At 40.3% G+C, this 19,339-nt stretch overlaps 1 long non-coding RNA gene across 1 annotated transcript in view; it reads left to right on the forward strand.

Annotated features, from left to right (window-relative positions):
- Nucleotides 1-16,124: 16,124 nt before the first annotated feature.
- Nucleotides 16,125-19,339, forward strand: part of LOC131128470 (uncharacterized) — a 43,041-nt gene continuing 39,826 nt past the window's right edge. Inside the window, exons 1-2 of the long non-coding RNA XR_013627124.1 lie at nucleotides 16,125-16,195; nucleotides 18,776-18,970. This is a non-coding gene — a long non-coding RNA (uncharacterized LOC131128470). The remainder of the gene's footprint in view (nucleotides 16,196-18,775; nucleotides 18,971-19,339) is intronic.

Below are 19,339 nucleotides of genomic sequence, written 5' to 3' on the forward strand. Positions count from 1 at the left end.
ATGGTGGAGTTCAGGAATACAACAAACCAGACTTGTAGTGGAATGTGCAACTGGTTAATTCCTGTAACCACTGACCAGCATACAGTATCAGCATACAGTGCCTATGTGAGCTCCTCCCTCCCACTGCAGCACTGTGACAAGCAGTGTGCTCAGGTTGCACCAGTGTGCTGTAATGCTGCTGAGGGTCCACTCATATTTCTAGTTACCTGAATAAACAGCATTAAAACTATGGGAAGTATAGAAAATAGAAAAACATTCATGTTTCTAAGACTATTACCACTGTTCTGTTTTTGAAAATACTGTATAAATTATGAATACCTAAAAAAAAAAAAGGATCAATCTGTTTTTCTAAGGCGCTTGCTTGGGGAGCTGAGATGATTGTGTGAGAGCACAAGTTCAATACCCAGCCCTCCTATTCTCCTCCCACCCTTTGTATGAGCTACACTACCTATATGCCTATTACCGATTACCTACACATTACCTATCATCTCTCCTGGAAATTATACAGTGATATAATAGCATACATATTCATTCATTCATTTTCTACAGCTTATCCTCACGAGGGTCGCGGGTCACAGCTGTCTTCGGGCGAGAACCAGCCAATCACAGGGCACATATAGACAACCAACCATTCACACTCACATTCATACCTATGGACAATTTGGAGTTGCCAGTTAACCTAGCATGTTTTTGGAATGTGGGAGGAAATCGGAGTACCCGGAAAAAACCCACGCACACACGGGGAGAACATGCAAACTCCGCAAATAGATGGCCGAAGGTGGAATTAAACTGGAGTCTCCTAGTTATGTGGCCTGCGCGCTAACCACTCATCCGCCATGCAGCCCAATACCTATTCAGAAACAATTCCATCATTAATTTATTTCTATAATGTGAGGGCTGCACGTAACAATAATTATAACATAATTATAACATAACATAACATAACAATAATTCTCTTGGTCGATTAATCTGAAATTTTGGATTAATGGAATAATCATTTGGGCTCTAGATGGACCTTGTTTTGCCTAAAACAAGATAATATGCCCGTGAATATTCACATTCATCCAGGTCATTTTATTCTCAGGGCACATTAAATCGACGGCAATTGGACTGTACAGGTTGTATTAAAAGACGTTTTGGCAGACTTGAATGAGTCTGGTGTGGAAGAACCTGACAGCACCCCCAAGCTCATCAAGCATCTTTGGGATGAAGATGAATATCAAAGATTGTGAGTGCACTGGCTTCGGATGAACAAAAAACAGAAATTCCCTCAAACACAGTCTAACATCTTATAGAAAGTCATTCTTTGGGAGTGGAAATGTTCCAGCTGCCAACGGGGGACCAACTCCATAGTATCCTTTTCAGTCCCAACATTCTTTTCCTATAATGCATATTGCATGACATTCTTCTCGCTGTAATAGCGGTAAGCACTGATGTTTTCCCTTGCTACTGTATGCAAATAAGAATGCCTGATGGTGTCATCTGTGAATCTTCATTAAAGCTGTTTTGGTCACCACATGAAGCACATGAGGTCAATCACTTACCAGGAAAGTCACGCTTCCTCAATCATTTACCATGAGGTAGATAGCGGAGAAGAAAAAAAATCAGATTTCTATATTATGAACAGTTAAAAGGATGAAAAAACAAGGCTCACAAAAATGCATGTTGGCGTGTTGACAAAGATGGATGTCTCACTGGAGATGTGTTAGGGTAGGAAGAGCAGCCATAAACTGGTGATGAATCTGAGTGCCACAAGGAAGGGAATGTGTTTTTTCAACGTACATCATCCTTCTGTTAGATACATGGGGGTAATGTCTCCTTAAGTGCATTTAGCTACAAACAATACACTGATGTCCTCATTGTCATTCTCCACAAAAGTAATTCAGCAAGTCAGTGCAATAAAATATACATATATATGCAATATATGTTTCCGTGCTACAGTAGAATATACATTTTTTGCGTTTGACTGAAGTGCTTGTCTTGTTCTGTATCATCATCCAGTCATATATGCAATGTACTTTAGTTTGTCATTGTCGAAGATAATTGATCGATTTTTAGTCTGGCAACCCCTGAAGTTCTTCTCATTGTTTTATGCATTCATTCATGTTCTACCACTGATCCTATTCAGGGTGTCACATGTGACTCTGGACTGTTCACCAATCACAGGGCACATATAGACAGTATCATTCACACCTATCGACAGTTAAATATTGAGTCTCCAAATAGCCTAAAATGCATTTTTTTAACTGTATGATAAAGATAAGGTAAATTCACACAGGAATATCTGAGTCAAGATTCGAATGCAGAACCCCCAGACTGTAAGGCAGAAATGCTGTTAATTTTTTTAAAACAAATGTCGCAGCCAAAGCCTAATGGTAAGTATTTATCAGATGTTTTATAATGCTGTACAATGTTGTCTACAGCCATGGCGACTATGTACGTAATTGCTGATGCCCTATCAATTAGCTTCACAACACATATGTATGTGTTAAGTCCAGGGTACACCCTGGACTGGTCGCCAGCCAATCACAGGGCACATATAGACAAACAACCATTCACACTCACATTCATACGTATGGTCATTTGGAGTCGCCAATTAACCTAGCATGTTTTTGGAATGTGGGGGGAAACCGGAGTACCCGGAGAAAACCCACACATGCACAAGGAGAACATGCAAACTCCACATAGAGAGAATCTTCCCTGAGTGTGTGGCCTGTGCGCTAACCACTTGTCCACTGTGCGGCCCAATACTACATATGACATCTTTAAATATGTCTTCTGCATGCCTCATATTTGTATTTTCATTAATTTAGTCATTGAAGTGATGAAGTTTGAAATGCAAAGTTACCAGGGAAGACTACGAAACAATTTCAATTTTTTAAGAAATGATTGGCAATCTTACATATACATCTCCTGGTGACTGACCTCCCCCTGTGCTTAAATCCCAGTGACACATCTGAGCATGGTTAAAGATGTAAGGAAGAACCCTCTCTCTAATGAGATTATATAATTGTTAGGAAGCAGTGCCCAGACGCTTCAACACAAGGTGCAGGGTGTTTTTTTCTTTCCAATTCATTCATTTTCTGTACAGGTTATGCCGTAAAGGATAACAGCAGGGGCTGTACCCTAATCCATTTTACTTAACAACTACGACTTGCATAGGTGATTGATGGAATGGGGTGTCGAGTTGGAAAAAAGCCCGTATCAGACAGCTTCGTGAACCACGACAGTAAGATTGGGCCCTTCCTTGTCAACGTTATGTTGTATTGCCAAACAATCCAATGGGTATATATACTATATTCTGCATTGGTCTATGAGTTATGTTATAACTCAGCCCCCCAAACTATGTATAGCTGGGTAAATATGACATCACCAGCCATTCTAATAATCTGTACACAAGCTTGTAAGCTATTATTGTTTCATAATGAACAGCAAATGTCAGTGTTTGTGTGTTATGCCGTCTACCTGAGGGATTGGTGCCTCACAGATAGTTCAGTGTAAAAATACCACCAGCCGCTCTAATTGTGAGGTTAACCGTGTCTTAAATAGGCTGAAAGTTGTGTTCAAAGTTCAGAGAGCTTGCAAATGTTTTGTGCTAATAAGTGTTCTAAGTGGATTCATCGATGTCTGTGTGTTGGTTGCTTTTAAATCTCCCAGGGCTGTTTAATTGGCTCTAAAGCATTACTTGAATATTTAATAGTGGCACCTGGCATTGGCTGCTCACCACAAACCATCCAGGTATTGCAACATGACAAGAAGCTCTACATAGAAGACGCTAAGGAAGACAACATACCACACGGCCGAATAAAATAAGAAATGAGAATAAAGAGAGTGAATAAAATAAGAATAGAATATCATTTGACAAGTTAAACTACACCCACTAAATTTGCAGATCAAACACAAACACTACGCACAACCTGAATCTGCACGATACAATTAGAGATTCCACCTGCACGAAGCTCTGCTTGTTCTTTTTCACCCACTAAACTTTGAAAAAGTATATCTTCCTCAAACCCAGATGAATAATGAGTTCTCAGCTTACATCACAAAGGCTCCTTTCTCACTCTTTTTGAGTGTCCTGTGTTCTTCAATGGATATAACAGTGATAGACATGTTTTGATATGCAGGAAGCATTCCACTTATTATCTGCACAGAGAAAATGGTTTGTGCGTCCTTCACAGGCGGCAGGCGACTGGAGGTTTTTCTATTATAGCAACCACTGCAGGCGGCTCCCGAAACATTAATGGCAAGTCTGGAAAGGTTTAAAGTTGAAACGCAGAGGACTGAACAAACATAACTGGCTCCAAACACACACAAGTCTGATCTTTTTGCATGTTCAAGGCTGCGACAGGGAACTATCCACCAATATAATAGATGTATAATAAATGTGTCCTCAGGAGATCTTTGTTCTTTGTGCAATACTGCACTGCAAAACCTTTTTCCTACCACATGGGTGTAGGTGCACTTCAACAAGCTCCAGTGTGAATGCACAAACCCTTGCAGGAACACAGATAATTCAGTTCAGGAGGCGGAATGTCACTCACATTCACACCCTTAGAGATGGTCTCCAGTTAGCCTGTGTAGGGTCATATGAAATCAGTTTTATTATTTTTTATTATTACAAATTCCGTTTTTTCCGTTATAATTTTTTTAGAATTCCTTTTTTTTAACATTTTACTCAGATTTTTACCAGCATAGCGTGTGTGAATGGATGTTATTACTGTTGTCCCTCTGGTGAGATAATTAAAACCTGCAATAAAAGTTGTTGTTCTGGCAATCAAGTCTTGTGAATGTGTTACCAGTGATACCAAGTGACCAGTGTATATCAATGTCTTTAATGCCTTATATTTGTTAGTTGGTTCATTTAGTCTTTAGTCACAATACAGTCATGATGTGATGTTTGAACTGTCGGGACATCTGTATTATATTACAGTTGTACCTCGCTACATTGTGGCTCCCTCACTCTATTTGGAAATTAATTGGTATATTAATAAATTCCATTTATTAATATTGAATCCTACTTCATGAAAATTCACTGCGATTGGGTCTGGAACCAACAAACCATGATAAATATTGACGACTGTGTATTGAAGGTGAATTTTTTTTCCTGATTTTTGGCACCTTCTAGAGGCTACGACAGCCTTAGCATCTACCTATATTGCCTAATGGGCTAATATGCTCTGCAAGCATATATACAGTAAAGTCTCGTTATATCGATATTGTCGGGAGTCGGAAAAAATATCGATATAACCAGACTGTCGATATATCCGATCCTGCGCCAAACTGCATTAAAAGTGGGCAATAATGCACTCGACATTGTTCTATAGTATAGAACAATGTCAAGCAGCTTAAATCAATCTTTGCTTAAGGATTTCAATACCAAAAAAGAACACGGCGAACGGCTGCTTCCAGTCAACTTTATTTTTCACACTTCCACCACCAGACCACACACACCGATTCCCGCACTTCCTGGTTCACAGGTCATGCTCAACCCGCCCCACATAGCTGGCCAAACACATGCCTGCAACAGAAGAACCAACTGCGTTGGTGGTTTCTCTCGTGTGTATAGAATCTATACACACGAGAGAAACCACGAACGCCAGCATGTACATATGAAAAACAGTGATTATTGCAAGCGATAAAAAGATATCTGAATACAACACAATTAAATACATGTATTTGTACGCTTGTGTCTTCGTTGGAATAGGTGTGTATGCTATGTCAGTTGGTTCTTCTGTTGCAGGCATGTGTTTGGCCAGCTATGTGGGGCGGGTTGAGCATGACCTGTGAACCAGGAAGTGCAGGAATCGGTGTGTGTGCTGCGCTCTGGAGGTGGAAGTATGAAAAATAAAGTTGACTGGAAGCAGCCGTTCGCCGTGTTCTTTTTTGGTATTGAAATCCTTAAGCAAAGATTGATTTAAGCTGCTTTTGTATCAATATAAGCAGACCAAATTGCCTGGCGGGAGATGAAAAGGACATCGTAGTAACCGGATTATCATAATAACCGGGTATCGTACTAACGGAACTAATTATATCATAAAAGACTAGAAATTTGCCAGGAAATGAAAATAGTATCGTAATAAGCAGTAATTTGTTATAACCGATATCGATATAACGAGACTTTACTGTATATATATGTATATATATATATATATATACAGTGAAGAAAATAAGTATTTGAACACCCTGCTATTTTGCTATTTCTCCCACTTAGAAATCATGGAGGGGTCTGAAATTTTCATCGTAGGTGCATGTCCACTGTGAGAGAGATAAACTAAAAAGAAAAATCCAGAAATCACAATGCATGATTTTTTAACAATTTATTTGTGTGATACAGCTGCAAATAAGTATTTGAACACCTGTGTATCATCTAGAATTCTGACCCTGAAAGACCTGTTAGTCTGCCCATTAGAAGTCCACCTGCACTCCATGTATCATCCTGAATCAGATGCACCTGTTTGAGGTCGTTAGCTGCATAAAGACACCTGTCCACCCCATACAATCAGTAAGACTTTAACTTGTAACATGGCGAAGACCAAAGAGCTGTCCAAAGACACCAGAGACAAAATTGTACACCTCCACAAGGCTGGAAAGGGCTACGGAGCAATTACCAAGCAGCTTGGTGAAAAAAGGTCCACTGTTGGAGCTATCATTAGAAAATGGAAGAAGCTAAACATGACGGTCAATCTCAATCGGAGTGGAGCCCCATGCAAGATATCACCTCGTGGGGTCTCAATGATTCTAAGAAAGGTGAGGAATCAGCCCAGAACTACACGACAGGACTTGGTCAATGACCTGAAAAGAGCTGGGACCACCGTTTCCAAGGTTACTGTAGGTAATACACTAAGACGTCATGATGTGAAATCATGCATGGCACGAAAGGTTCCCCTGCTTAAACCAGCACATGTCAAGGCCCGTCTTAAGTTTGCATATGACCATTTGGATGATACAGAGGAGTCATGGGAGAAAGTTTTATGGTCAGATGAGACCAAAATAGAACTTTTTGGTCATAATTCCAATAAGCGTGTTTGGAGGAAGAAGAATGAAGAGTACAATCCGAAGAACACCATCCCTACTGTGAAGCATGGGGGTGGTAGCATCATGCTTTGGGGGTGTTTTTCTGCACATGGGACAGGACGAGTGCACTGCATTAAAGAGAGGATGACTGGGGCCGTGTATTGTGAGATTTTGGGGAACAACCTCCTTCCCTCTGTCAGAGCATTGAAGATGGGTCGTGGCTGGGTCTTCCAACACGACAACGACCCGAAGCACACAGCCAGGAAAACCAAGGAGTGGCTCCGTAAGAAGCATATCAAGGTTCTAGCATGGCCCAGCCAGTCTCCAGACCTGAACACAATCGAAAATCTTTGGAGGGAGCTCAAACTCCGTGTTTCTCAGCGACAGCCCAGAAACCTGACTGATCTAGAGAAGATCTGTGTGGAGGAGTGGGCCAAGATCCCTCCTGCAGTGTGTGCAAACCTGGTGAAAAACTACAGGAAACGTTTGACCTCTGTAATAGCAAACAAAGGCTACTGTACCAAATATTAACATTCATTTTCTCAGGTGTTCAAATACTTATTAGCAGCTGTATCACACAAATAAATTGTTAAAAAATCATGCATTGTGATTTCTGGATTTTTCTTTTTAGTTTATCTCTCTCACAGTGGACATGCACCTACGATGAAAATTTCAGACCCCTCCATGATTTCTAAGTGGGAGAAATAGCAAAATAGCAGGGTGTTCAAATACTTATTTTCTTCACTGTATATATATATATATATATATATATATATATATATATATGTTGTTAACTTCTTACAAACTAGCATGTGGTTTATGTTTCCAATAATTAGTGAGTGTGAATGGTTGTTTGTCTATATGTGCCCTGTGATTGGCTGACGACCAGTCCAGGGTGTTTGCCTCCATCTCACATCCCACAGCTGGGATAGGCTCCAGCATACCCGCGACCCTTGTGAGAATAAGCGGTATAGAAAATGGATAGATGCATATTCCAAATACTGCATCCTCCTAACTGAGCCATGAGAAGCACTCCACCATGTTTAGGGTGACTACGCTAAAACGGGTTGAACAAGAGTTAGCCTAATCTCCACTGTGTGCTTCTTTCCCTGCTGTGGTATGCATGTAATCTGCTGTTTGTGCCGCTTTAAGACCAAGGAGGAGCAAGGGTTGAAGCGGGAAACAACATGATGGGAACTGTCATCTCTGGCCCATCGATGTGTGCTGCCAGTATCCTTCTAATCCCAGGGGTAATCCCACCACTACAACAGAGACATCAGACTCACCGAGGCAGAGGCAGAGGCAGGACTCAGACTAGAGCGCCCCTCATGACAGCATCTCACACTCTTAACAGGGTGAGAGCAGTCACTTCACATAAATTGGTACTCATGCTTGACTGGGAATTGAATTGATGTTTACATGTCTTGACAAACAGAAAAGAAAATACATGAAGCAAGTCTAATTGTTTGAATTTCAAATGAAATAAAGTAGCCCGATGCGATGTGTTTGACTTTTGTCATATGCCTGCTAAGTTGCGAATGGTTCAGAGCATCTGTGCAGTAGAAAATGTATTTACTCAGAAGAAAACATCACACTTTTCCACTTTTCAAAGTAAGTTTTCAATGCGTTTCACTTCTTTTCTTCCTCACAGAAGGGAGGCAAAACAGGAGGAAAATCTGATGTCACCTCTGTGTGTCGTCTTGCTGCCTTCTGAAAGAAAACCTGCACATAGAAAAAGTAGCTTTTGGTTTGAACATTAAAAACAGTTTCTCACTAGAACCTGAAATCATTTCCATCCTGGTATTTCTTTTTTTGCTCTAATGAGGAAAACTTCTGTGAGACAAATAATTGAGGATGCTTCTACACCGAGAGATTGTGGGTTCTGGAAATGTGTATGAAATAATCTTTCAAGGTACATTGTTTCCCCACAATGATCATATTTTATTTATGATCTCGTTAATTTTCATTTGAATTGTCTGGAGGGGAGAATCAATGATGCAGTAGACCTGAATTAAGCATTGCAGTTTTACAGATAATATGTTTTACTTCCCACATTAATCTTTATTATGTATCACTTATTCCTATATTAATAATATACAACAAAGTTGGGTTTCCTATTTGGACGTTGCAGCATGCATAATCTCTATGTATTCTAAGCATTGTACTGAATACTGTCTGTGGCAACAATTTGCAGGTCAGACAATGAGTGCATTGAAAAGCATTGAAAAAATGTATTTCATAAAACAGCACAGTGTTAGCATGTAGCATGTAGCATCTGTCCTTGTCTGGAGAAGGAATCAAAGGGCAATGATATGAAGTTATGTACCGTAAGTGCAAGGACAGTTAAGATGGGCACCAAAGATATGAATCAACTGCCAGAGTGACCCATAAAGGCCACTCAAAGGACCTATGAGGCTTGTGAGGTTGATGGAGGGGTCACTGTGAGTGAATTGTAACACCCCATTGGTTAAACATTAAGGTCATGCTGGAATCAGACTGTCAAGGATGAGAGGTGCTCAGGGCAACGTTCAATAAAACATAAGAGCAATCTTCTCACCAGGAGTAAAACTGCTTTTCTGTTTAAACCCAAGCAGCACAAAGATATTTCCCCAGTGAATGAGGAAAAACACAAAACATGGCTGCTTCTTCACCATAATGTCAAAGTCCGATGACAAAAATAGTGCTGGATTGGTCAAACAATCACACGGTATGTGAATCTTATCTTGCACAAGAAAACATGGCGCAGAGATGTTAGTGACTGTCTTCTCCAGCTCCTTTCTGCATCATTAGCTGCTCATATTGGCTAAGTTATCTCATGTCATATTTTAGGTTGGAGGCGGCCTGCTCTCCTTCTCCTGAAGGTTACATTTTTTGTAGGTGAGGCAACCATGACTGAACATTCTTTTGAATATAAGTTCAGTAGAGTATAGCAGGTGCCTGTGTTGCACCGGAAAAAGGTGGAAAACTGCAAGTAAGTGATACACACATAAAAATGCAAGCAATTCAATTAATAAAACTTTATTTGTTGCCAGGGCAAGTGGCATAGAAAATGAATTAAAGGGGTCATTTAAAGTTTAAAATGTCTATTTTTTGACACACACCTCACTCTTCCCCCTTCAAACCCACATTGGTAATGGTAATGGTTTGATTTCATTTGAACATGCATCAGATTACAATTGAATGCATCATGTCCAAAAGGAGTAGGAAGAAGCAAAGCTTATTAAATCCTACCCCTCCATCTGGTACTTTTACAAATAAGTAACTGTTACATTTGTTCACTTCCTGCTTTCATAATATAGTTTAAGTTTTTTTTTTTATAATTTTATTTTTATTTTTGTCACGTACCGAAGTACGAGTTGATATAACCATACATTCTAGCTTGACATTGACGTTCTCCTCCGATTTCAGATCAACAGTTGCAATAAAAGTGACTTGTAATTACATTAGTTTCAGCTCTAGAACCCTCGCTTCTATATGCCTCACACACTTATTAAACACATTTTGAAGTATAAAATGTATGGATACCCACCACTAATGAATGAGAATATGTAAGATGATCGACACGCTTGACAAAAAAGTGAAGCATAAACACATGAACATGTATGTCCAAATTTGCAGGCCGTGAATGCTGAGTATGCGGGGTTACAGTGCATACCCTTTAGCTTCACTTTACTGCTCTGGCTGAATGTTTCCTGTACAGCAGCGTAGGTGTGTCAATGACGGCTCCATCCTGATTTACCTCCACAAGGCATGAAATCAGGAGACAGATGATAAGCTTCTCACCCGTGTGCTCCAGGAGGCACAAGCAACCTGATGGAAGGAATCCTGATGGGAAGCCCTTCCAGATACACTACATGATGTACTATAATATAGACAACACATGGTCTCCCTTTGGACACGAAATTTGATGTATGAATGATTTTGCATGTGCTCACGATGTACTGGCTGCTCCTCAGTGATAAAAGTTAAAAAAAAATGTTTTCCAGAGAGCATTTTAGAAGTGATGCATACTGTAAACATCTCTTTTTCAGCCTTAATTCCTCTTTACTGATAGGGATGAGTTCGAGGAATTACCCTGTGATCAGGTCCAGAGGATTAACAGGAATATTCTTGTTCCACAAGTCCAACATCTCCTGAGTCTGGTTTTGTTAACGACCAATAAATGGATTTCAGAACACAACTTTGATTTATGCATATTTCTTTCAAGCAAGCTCACAACAGCATGACGTGCAGGCTGAGCAGTTAGTCAGCCGTGATATTAGATTTTTCTTCTTACAGGGGATGACGGAGGAGTCTAACCTAACAGTGCAGGTGAATGGACAGATATGACACACGTGTAATCATGTTATGTCATACAAATAATCATGTTCTAAATAGTCTAGCAGGGGGATAGGGGCAGGAAGTACTGCTATGCTGCCATCTAGTGTTCTAAAGCTTATTCAGCCTGCATCGGGACATTAAGGTGAGTTCTCATAGTTCATCCATGCATGTCCCTCAGTGTGTGCACCTCAGAACACTTATTATGAGAAATCCAGTCATCCCAGCTGTGATATTGACTCTCCAGCAAACCAAATACTTTTGTGTCTGTGTTGTGTTGAGGCCATAAAATGAAATGCAAACATAAAAAAGCAAAAGTACATGAAAATTACCACAAAATTGAGTGGAACCACCAACACTCCTTGAGCTTGTAGCTCAACCAAAATGGCTCAAAAGTTACAACTTATACTCATTAGAGGAGAACACACAACATCTGGTTCCTCCTGTTAGATGCAAATTGGTTGTACTCCCATGTCATGTCCTGCCTGTTTATCGACCCCTTCTTCTGCTCACCATTTTTGGATACCATTGCCTTTGTGTACCGACCCCTGCTCAAATATTGTATGCCAGCTCTGCATTTGAGTCCGCCTCCTCACGTTGAGCCACGAAAAAGTCAGTCACACAGAATACATAAAAGATATATTAAATAAATAAGGGCATTTGCATGTTCTCCCCGTGTGTGGGGGCTTTCTCCGGGTACTCCGGTTTCCTCCCACATTCCAAAAACATGCTAGGTTAATTGGCGACTCCAAATTGTCCATAGGTATGAATGTGAGTGTGAATGGTTGTTTGTCTATATGTGCCTTGTGATTGGCTGGCGACCAGTCCAGGGTGTACCCCGCCTCTCGTCCGAAGACAGCTGGGATAGGCTCCAGCATGGCCACGACCCTCGTGAGGATAAGTGGTAGAAAATGAATGAATGAATGAACAACTCCTTACTTTTACAAGCTAATCTGTAGGGATAACCTTCAGTCCAACAGTTAACAGCCTTGACAATGTTTATTTTCACTTTCATTTTCTTACATACATACATATATCACCCTAGTCCAAAAGCGTTGACTAAAAAACAATGTTAGTCTTCTTCAATGCAGGCACACACGATATTCTTCCACCCAGCACCATGCATTCCTGTGCAGCACGTGGCGTGTATTCTAATTTCTTGGTTGCATAAAACATCATGTGGATGCTTGACTCTCCACATTCCCACAGTTATTGTCATCCAGTGTTACTCTATAGTAGTACCAGCTTCAGATTTACTATAAGTAAATATAACCTTTTTGCCTTGGCTTTGATTTTTGCAGTAGTTTCCCTTTCGCTCTTCTTGTATTGGGAGCTCAACTTCAATAGCAATCACTTGCTTTGATGGACCACTTGATTTTTATCTGCATAAGAACCAATTTTTCATTGAACTGAGAGTGCTACACCGAGAGGAGCCTCACAAAAGGCAGCTTAAAGAAGAAAATTTTACTGTAAGTGAAATGCACATGAAATAAAAAGGGCTGTGAAGGCAGCAGCAGCCTGTAAAGCATAAATCTTTATGACATCCTCATAACTACACTTTATTTGTATGCTTCTACAAGCTTTGCAATATAGCTACAACTGTACTCATTGGCTCTTTGGAGACATTAATGCAATAGTAAAATGTCCTTCATTGCAAAAGGATGTAGCGGTAGTGGTGGAGCACATTCTGTGCATGTACAGTACCTTCCTCTAATTCCATGTGATTTATTTCCACACTGTGATGGAATACAGACAGCGTATCAGCAGGTCAATCAGGTGGAGGTACCAAGAGAGAAGGAGATGCGTCTTATTGATAGAGAAGAGTGATCCATGTTCCCTACGCTCGTCTCTCTTTCGCCCAAATCCTCCCTCATCAAGGCCTGTGCTACAGCTGATTAATCCTCCCAGAGCATAGGCACTGGCAAAGACTTCATGTTCTATCTCTGACCTGAGAATGCCAGTCTGGAAGCGAACTACCATCTGCTTGGTTTTGGCATGCACACATCTTGTTAGATTAAACGATTTGAAATATTACTGTTTGATTGAATCCCAAAAAAATGATTATGCAGTACCTGCTGTGTTTGCACAAACCTATGGAAATGATGGTAAAATATATATAGCACCACTAGATGGCAACATCACATTTTATTTGTTTTATTACCATCATGGGCCTGTTGTGTTCATTTAGTCATACTTTCCATTTGACCTAACTCCACACTATTGCTCTCTGGTTTTACCATATATGACTTATTGTGTGGAGATATGGGTTGACTCCAAATTGTCCATAGGTATAAATGTGAGTGTGAATGTTTGTTTGTCTATATGTGCCCAGTGATTGGCTGGCGACCAGTCCAGGGTGTACCCCGCCTCTCGCCCGAAGACAGCTGGGTGAAAATAAATACTGACATTAATTACAGTGTCTGACATATTCAGCCCCCCCCCCCCCCCCCCCCCCCCCCCCGCCACTAAAGATGCAAAAATGTTGATGCCTGGCTTGCAGTCCTTCCACTGTATGTAGACCCTTGAACGTGTATTACTAAAGGTTAAGGGTTATTCTCGCAGCCAGTGTATGTACAGTACATCAACAAACAAACAAAAAAGCAATTTTGAGTCAGAATGTGAGCAGGTTACTGGAAACTAAATACATGTCAGTAAATTATTGATTTTACTTTAATGGTATCTTATTGCTCTTTGTTTAATTATCATCATTCTTAATGTATTTGTTATATGTATTTATTAATGTTGGATAACCTACTGTTATTAAAACTTAGTTAGACTAGTCATATATTTCATCTAGTTTCATATTATCTGCATACTGTATTGTATATAACTGGGAAAAACTGTTGATTTTGTTAATACTTGGGTTGTTTATATTGTTTATTTTTCTATATTGTGTATTTTGTACTTAACTGATTCTGTACTCTTGCTGCTGTGCAATGCAAATTTCCCCACTGAAGGACGAATAAAGGCATATCTTATCATATCTTATCTTATCTTTTCTTCAATCTAGTAGTTGTTATCTAACATGACACAAGGACAACATTGCAATATTTTTTCATCATTCAGCATCCCACCCAGGTGATCAGGCAACTATTACAGTTTCACAGGTTGGTCACCAGCATCCAATCGCCAGCAGTATCCAAACAGTATACCAGCATCTTGCTGGTCTTACCAGCATACTATGTCTATTCTTGTCAAAAGCTAGCAGGAGAATCCTGCTGGAAAAACCAGCATATAGGCCAGCTACCAGCGTGACTGGCATAGACCAGCTTACTTTGTGTTTTTGGGCTGGTCATGCTGGTTGCTGATCTATGCTGGTTTTTCCAGCAGGGTGCTCCTGCTAGCTTTTGGTCTCTGCTGGTCCTCCAGATCAGCATACTAACTCAAAAACACAACATTGAATAATAAATAATATATAATAATAATAAAGTGTGTGTGGTTCTATTGTACACTTAATTGGCGTGGCACGTCCCCATTTTGCACCCTGTGCTGTGCTTTGTTGTCCCTACATCAATTTATCCTCTGCATGCTGGCCAACATGCATACTTGTAAATGATTCAGAAATGAGAATGTGAAATATACAAGCCATATATCTTTAGGAGCACAAAAGGACCCTTACTGAAACATGCATCAAGTGTTTTTGCACTAATGAAAGGGGTTGAAAAAACTTAGCAGTGAAGCTTTTGGTGTCTTGTGTGTGGGCGATCAAAGTAGTGTTCCTACAGTATTTCATGAAAGATGAGTCATTTGAAGTGCAGCTTTTTTTTCCCATCATAGAAATACACAACGCAATGTTTTGAACAAATGATTGGGCTGTTGGGCTGCACGGCGGACAAGTGGTTAGCGTGCAGACCTCACAGCTAGGAGACTGGAGTTCAATTCCACCGTCAGCCATCTCTGTATGGAGTTTGCATGTTCTCCCTGTGCATGTGTGAGTTTTCTCCGGGTACACCGGTTTCCTCCCACATTCCAAAAAACATGCTAGGTTTTGGCTAATTGGCGACTCCAAATTGTCCATAGGTATGAATGTGAGTGTGAATGGTTGTTTGTCTATATGTGCCCTGTGATTGGCTGGCAACCAGTCCAGGGTGTATACCGCCTCTCACCTGAAGACAGCTGGGATAGGCTCCAGCATCCCCCGCAACCCTCGTAAGGATAAGCGGTAGAAAATTAATGAATGAATGACTGGACTGTTACAAAGTGCTAAGTCAATATTTCAACCAATCCGGTGGCCCACACTTGCAAGGAATTGAACAAGTACAAAAGTATGGACAGTATTTCTTTATTATGGACGTTATTTCTTTATATTTGTTTGGGTCCACAAATTCGGCGTTAAGATCGTGAAAAACCATTTTGGACTTATTGGTGCTTGGGTCATCATATTGTATTCTATAGCTGTTGAGATCTTTATCAGTGTTGTCAATTCACATCTAACTTTTCCTGTATTCTTCTTTCATATTTTGCTGTCATCCATAATTTGGCATTACAATGTTTAGTTCGATTTTTAGTTCGATCTCATCTCCTCTGTGTTTCCGTGTTCGTATGAGCAGCAAATAAAACGTTGTTCCCTGACCGCTCTTTCCACGTAAGAGCAGGCACGCCAACTCGGTACAACAGACCAGGCTTACATCTTGCTGACTTCAGTGCTTTCTCTCCTGGAGTTTTCTCATAGTGCTCACCAGAGCCTGACTGTGTTCGGTGAAACATAACAGCCTTTCACATCTTCAAGGTTTGCTTTGGTCAAAGCATTGCCCGCTGACCCCGCCCACCTCACAGTATCTTGCTGAGGCCTAGAAACTCCCCATAGGGTTTTTATCCCTTTCTCTCAGGCATGAGATCAGAGTTCTTGCTGACGATTGAGGTGAGTATTTGGATCACTTGTATCAGATATCTATTGAAGCATATCTTTCTTTCTCCTCTTTGTCTTTGCCGGTCCACCAAAAGATGTTTTATCTTGTGTTCCCCCTCCTCTCCCAGAAGATGAGTGACACATCAGAGATAGCCTTCAACTAATCCTATCCTTTATGCTCTGTGAGAGTAAGCTGTGAGCCTGTCGCCCTTTCACACTTTATTTGCAGCCGTTTGAAATCATACGAAATGTCATGCTCAGCATCAGACGAGGAGCTCAGGGCCTTTTTAAAGTTCACTTTGCCAGAAACACAAGAAATGCTAGCCAGAAAAATACAAATGATTCTTGCAGTTGTTCCTGTTGGGGATTCCGCTGCGGAAAACGTAACTTTATTTACTGACAACATATCTTTCAAGAGGGGCTGAACGGCGGAAGGGTGGTTGGCTGGCGACCAGTCGAGGGTGTACCTCGCCTCTCCCCTGAAGTCAGCTGGGATAGGCTCCAGCACTCCCATGACCCTCAAAATATGAATGAATGGCTAGTTACAGACTATGGCTGTTGGCTGCCTCGTGGCACATTGTAAAAATACAATTAAAAATGAAAATAAAAAAATGGCAAAAAAAAAACATCAGTAATTTAAACAAGAATAAAGTTGCACTATTATGAGAAAAAACCTTAACAACATATTTGTAAAAATAAAAAACATAAATAAAAATATAAAATTAATTACAATTAAAGTTGAAATACAATAAATAATAAAATACATTATTTTCTACAGTTGTCATTATGAGAAACCACAACATCCATCTTCTACTGAGCAAAAAAGTGTAATAAAGGAATAACAATAATACAAATAATACACTTTTTCCACCTATATATATATATATATATATATATATATATATATATTCTACAACTGAGGACTGAGCATATCTACATGAGCTGGCTTACAAAATGTAGAATATCAAAGTGGCCTCACCTTTTGATTTTTCAATGAGGGGGGGGCTTGCTGGGAAAAGTTTGGACACCCCAGGCTTGACAGCTGAAATGGGAGCTGCTATGGTTCCTTTTTTCCAGCAGGTGGTACTAATAAGCTATAAATAGACAGCAGTGTGCATGGAGAGCTTTACCTGAATCTGCAGAGCTTTACCTGACCTCCCATTCCCCTCTGCTACACACACCTTGTCAGCAGGTTTGGCCTTATCCCTCTCAGACCCAACTGAGCCATTCACTGCACACTTGACCTTGTTCATTATCAGATACCAGACTTTGTTTTCACCCGCCCCCTTTGCCTTTTGTGTCCTCCCCGACTTTGCTTTTCCACACTTATTTGAACAAAGATATGAACAGCGTCTGTTTACACAGGCCCTGTCAAACACACACTTTCATGCTCTCGCTTTTTTGTTTACCAAAGGAGTCCTCAGCCATGACCTCCTCTGTATTATGCCCTGTGTGAAACAATTGGCACCACATCAAATGCATACAATGTTTGTATCACACAATGGATTAATATGTGCCATTTCAAGAAACAAACATGTATACAAATGATTAAAAAAGAACGCTGAACCACAGTGTCCACTGTTATATCAATACTGATCATACCGATTCTTATTGCATGTATTACGTATTGTATCCAATTAAGGTCGAACGGTTACATTCCAGGACCACAAGTGAATGGCAAAAATAATGCAAATACAAATCAGATTGACATACAAATTTGAATTATAACGCAAGATGATTGATGAATTATTCAAGATACTGTATTAGATTTATTATTACACAACTATGTAAACTGTGTAAATTGGCACATGTTGAACCAGGAAGTGAACAAATTAGTAGTAATTGCTGTGACACACAAATAAGCTCTGCTTTTCTGACATGTTACATAATTGAAAATAAACTAAATAATTCCCATTAGCATTACCATGTAACGTGTTTAAAGTAAAGAAGACTGTTTCATATTATATCAGCAAAAATGTTATAACAAGACAAAAATAACAGAATTAGTGGATGTCATCTTTAAATAATTTATTTAATTTATTTTTTGGGGGTGCGGGTTTGGCATGTTGACATTAATTACAAAAAATTGCTTTTGTGTTCCTTTTATTCTGTTCCTTTTGTTGCTGTGCCTCACTATTAGATGACAAACACAGACCTTCCCAAATGTATGCATTTTGTACCCTTGAATACGCTATTTTGCTGTATTTTGCCTGTTTCATTTTCAATTTCAGGCTATGGAAGTTGAACTGTGCTCCTGTGACGAGACACCAGCATACGTTACATCAGCAAGCTCCTCCCCTGAAAGCCTTCATGATATGGACCTCCCAAAAAATCCAACTTTTGCTAACCGTAAAGGCTGTGATTGGTTGTCTTAGAGAACATTATTTTTTTCAGTGGGTGTACAGCAGGCTTGTGCAAACTGCGGCCTGTGAGCCACACCAGGCCCACCAAGCATCTTAATCTGGACCACCAGGCATTTCCAATGATTATTTTTAAACCATTAAAGGGGAACTGCACCTTTTGGGGGAGTTTTGCCCATCATTCACAATCCTTATGTGAAGTCCATCTATCTATTCTCCTCCGCTTATCCAGGTCCGGGTCGCAGGGGCAGCAGTCTCAGGAGGAAAGCCCAGACTTATATAGCGGAACACCTCACCAGGTAGGTGTACAGGAGGCATCCGGACTAGATCATTGAGCCACCTCAACTGGCTCCCCTCAGTGTGAAGGAAAAGCGGCTCTACTCTGAGCTCCTCCCGGATGACTGAGCTCCTCACCCTATTTCTTCGGGTGAGTCCAGCTACCCTACGGTGGAAACTCATTTCAGCCGCTTGTATCCGTGATCTCATTCTTTCGGTCACGACCCAAAGCTCATGACCATTGGTGAGGGTGGGAACATAGATCGGCCGGTAAATTGAGAGCTTTGCCTTCCGGCTTAGCTCTCTTTTCGCCTTATGTGAAGCATAAATACATATTTTGTTCCCGTTTCTGTGCATTATAACACGAGAAAACAAGTTAATTTGAGCTTTCTTGACTGTGAAGAAAACAACCTCTAATGATGTTGCATTTGATATACACGCTGTGATCATGCATTAGCACGTACCTTGATGATAACATGTAATAACTGTCGTATCTTGCAGTATTTTGATGATTTAAAAC

This window comes from Doryrhamphus excisus, linkage group LG3 (assembly GCF_037039965.1).
Source record: "Doryrhamphus excisus strain RoL-2023G ecotype Guam linkage group LG3, RoL_Dexc_Guam_v1.1, whole genome shotgun sequence".
Lineage (NCBI taxonomy): Eukaryota > Metazoa > Chordata > Actinopteri > Syngnathiformes > Syngnathidae > Doryrhamphus > Doryrhamphus excisus.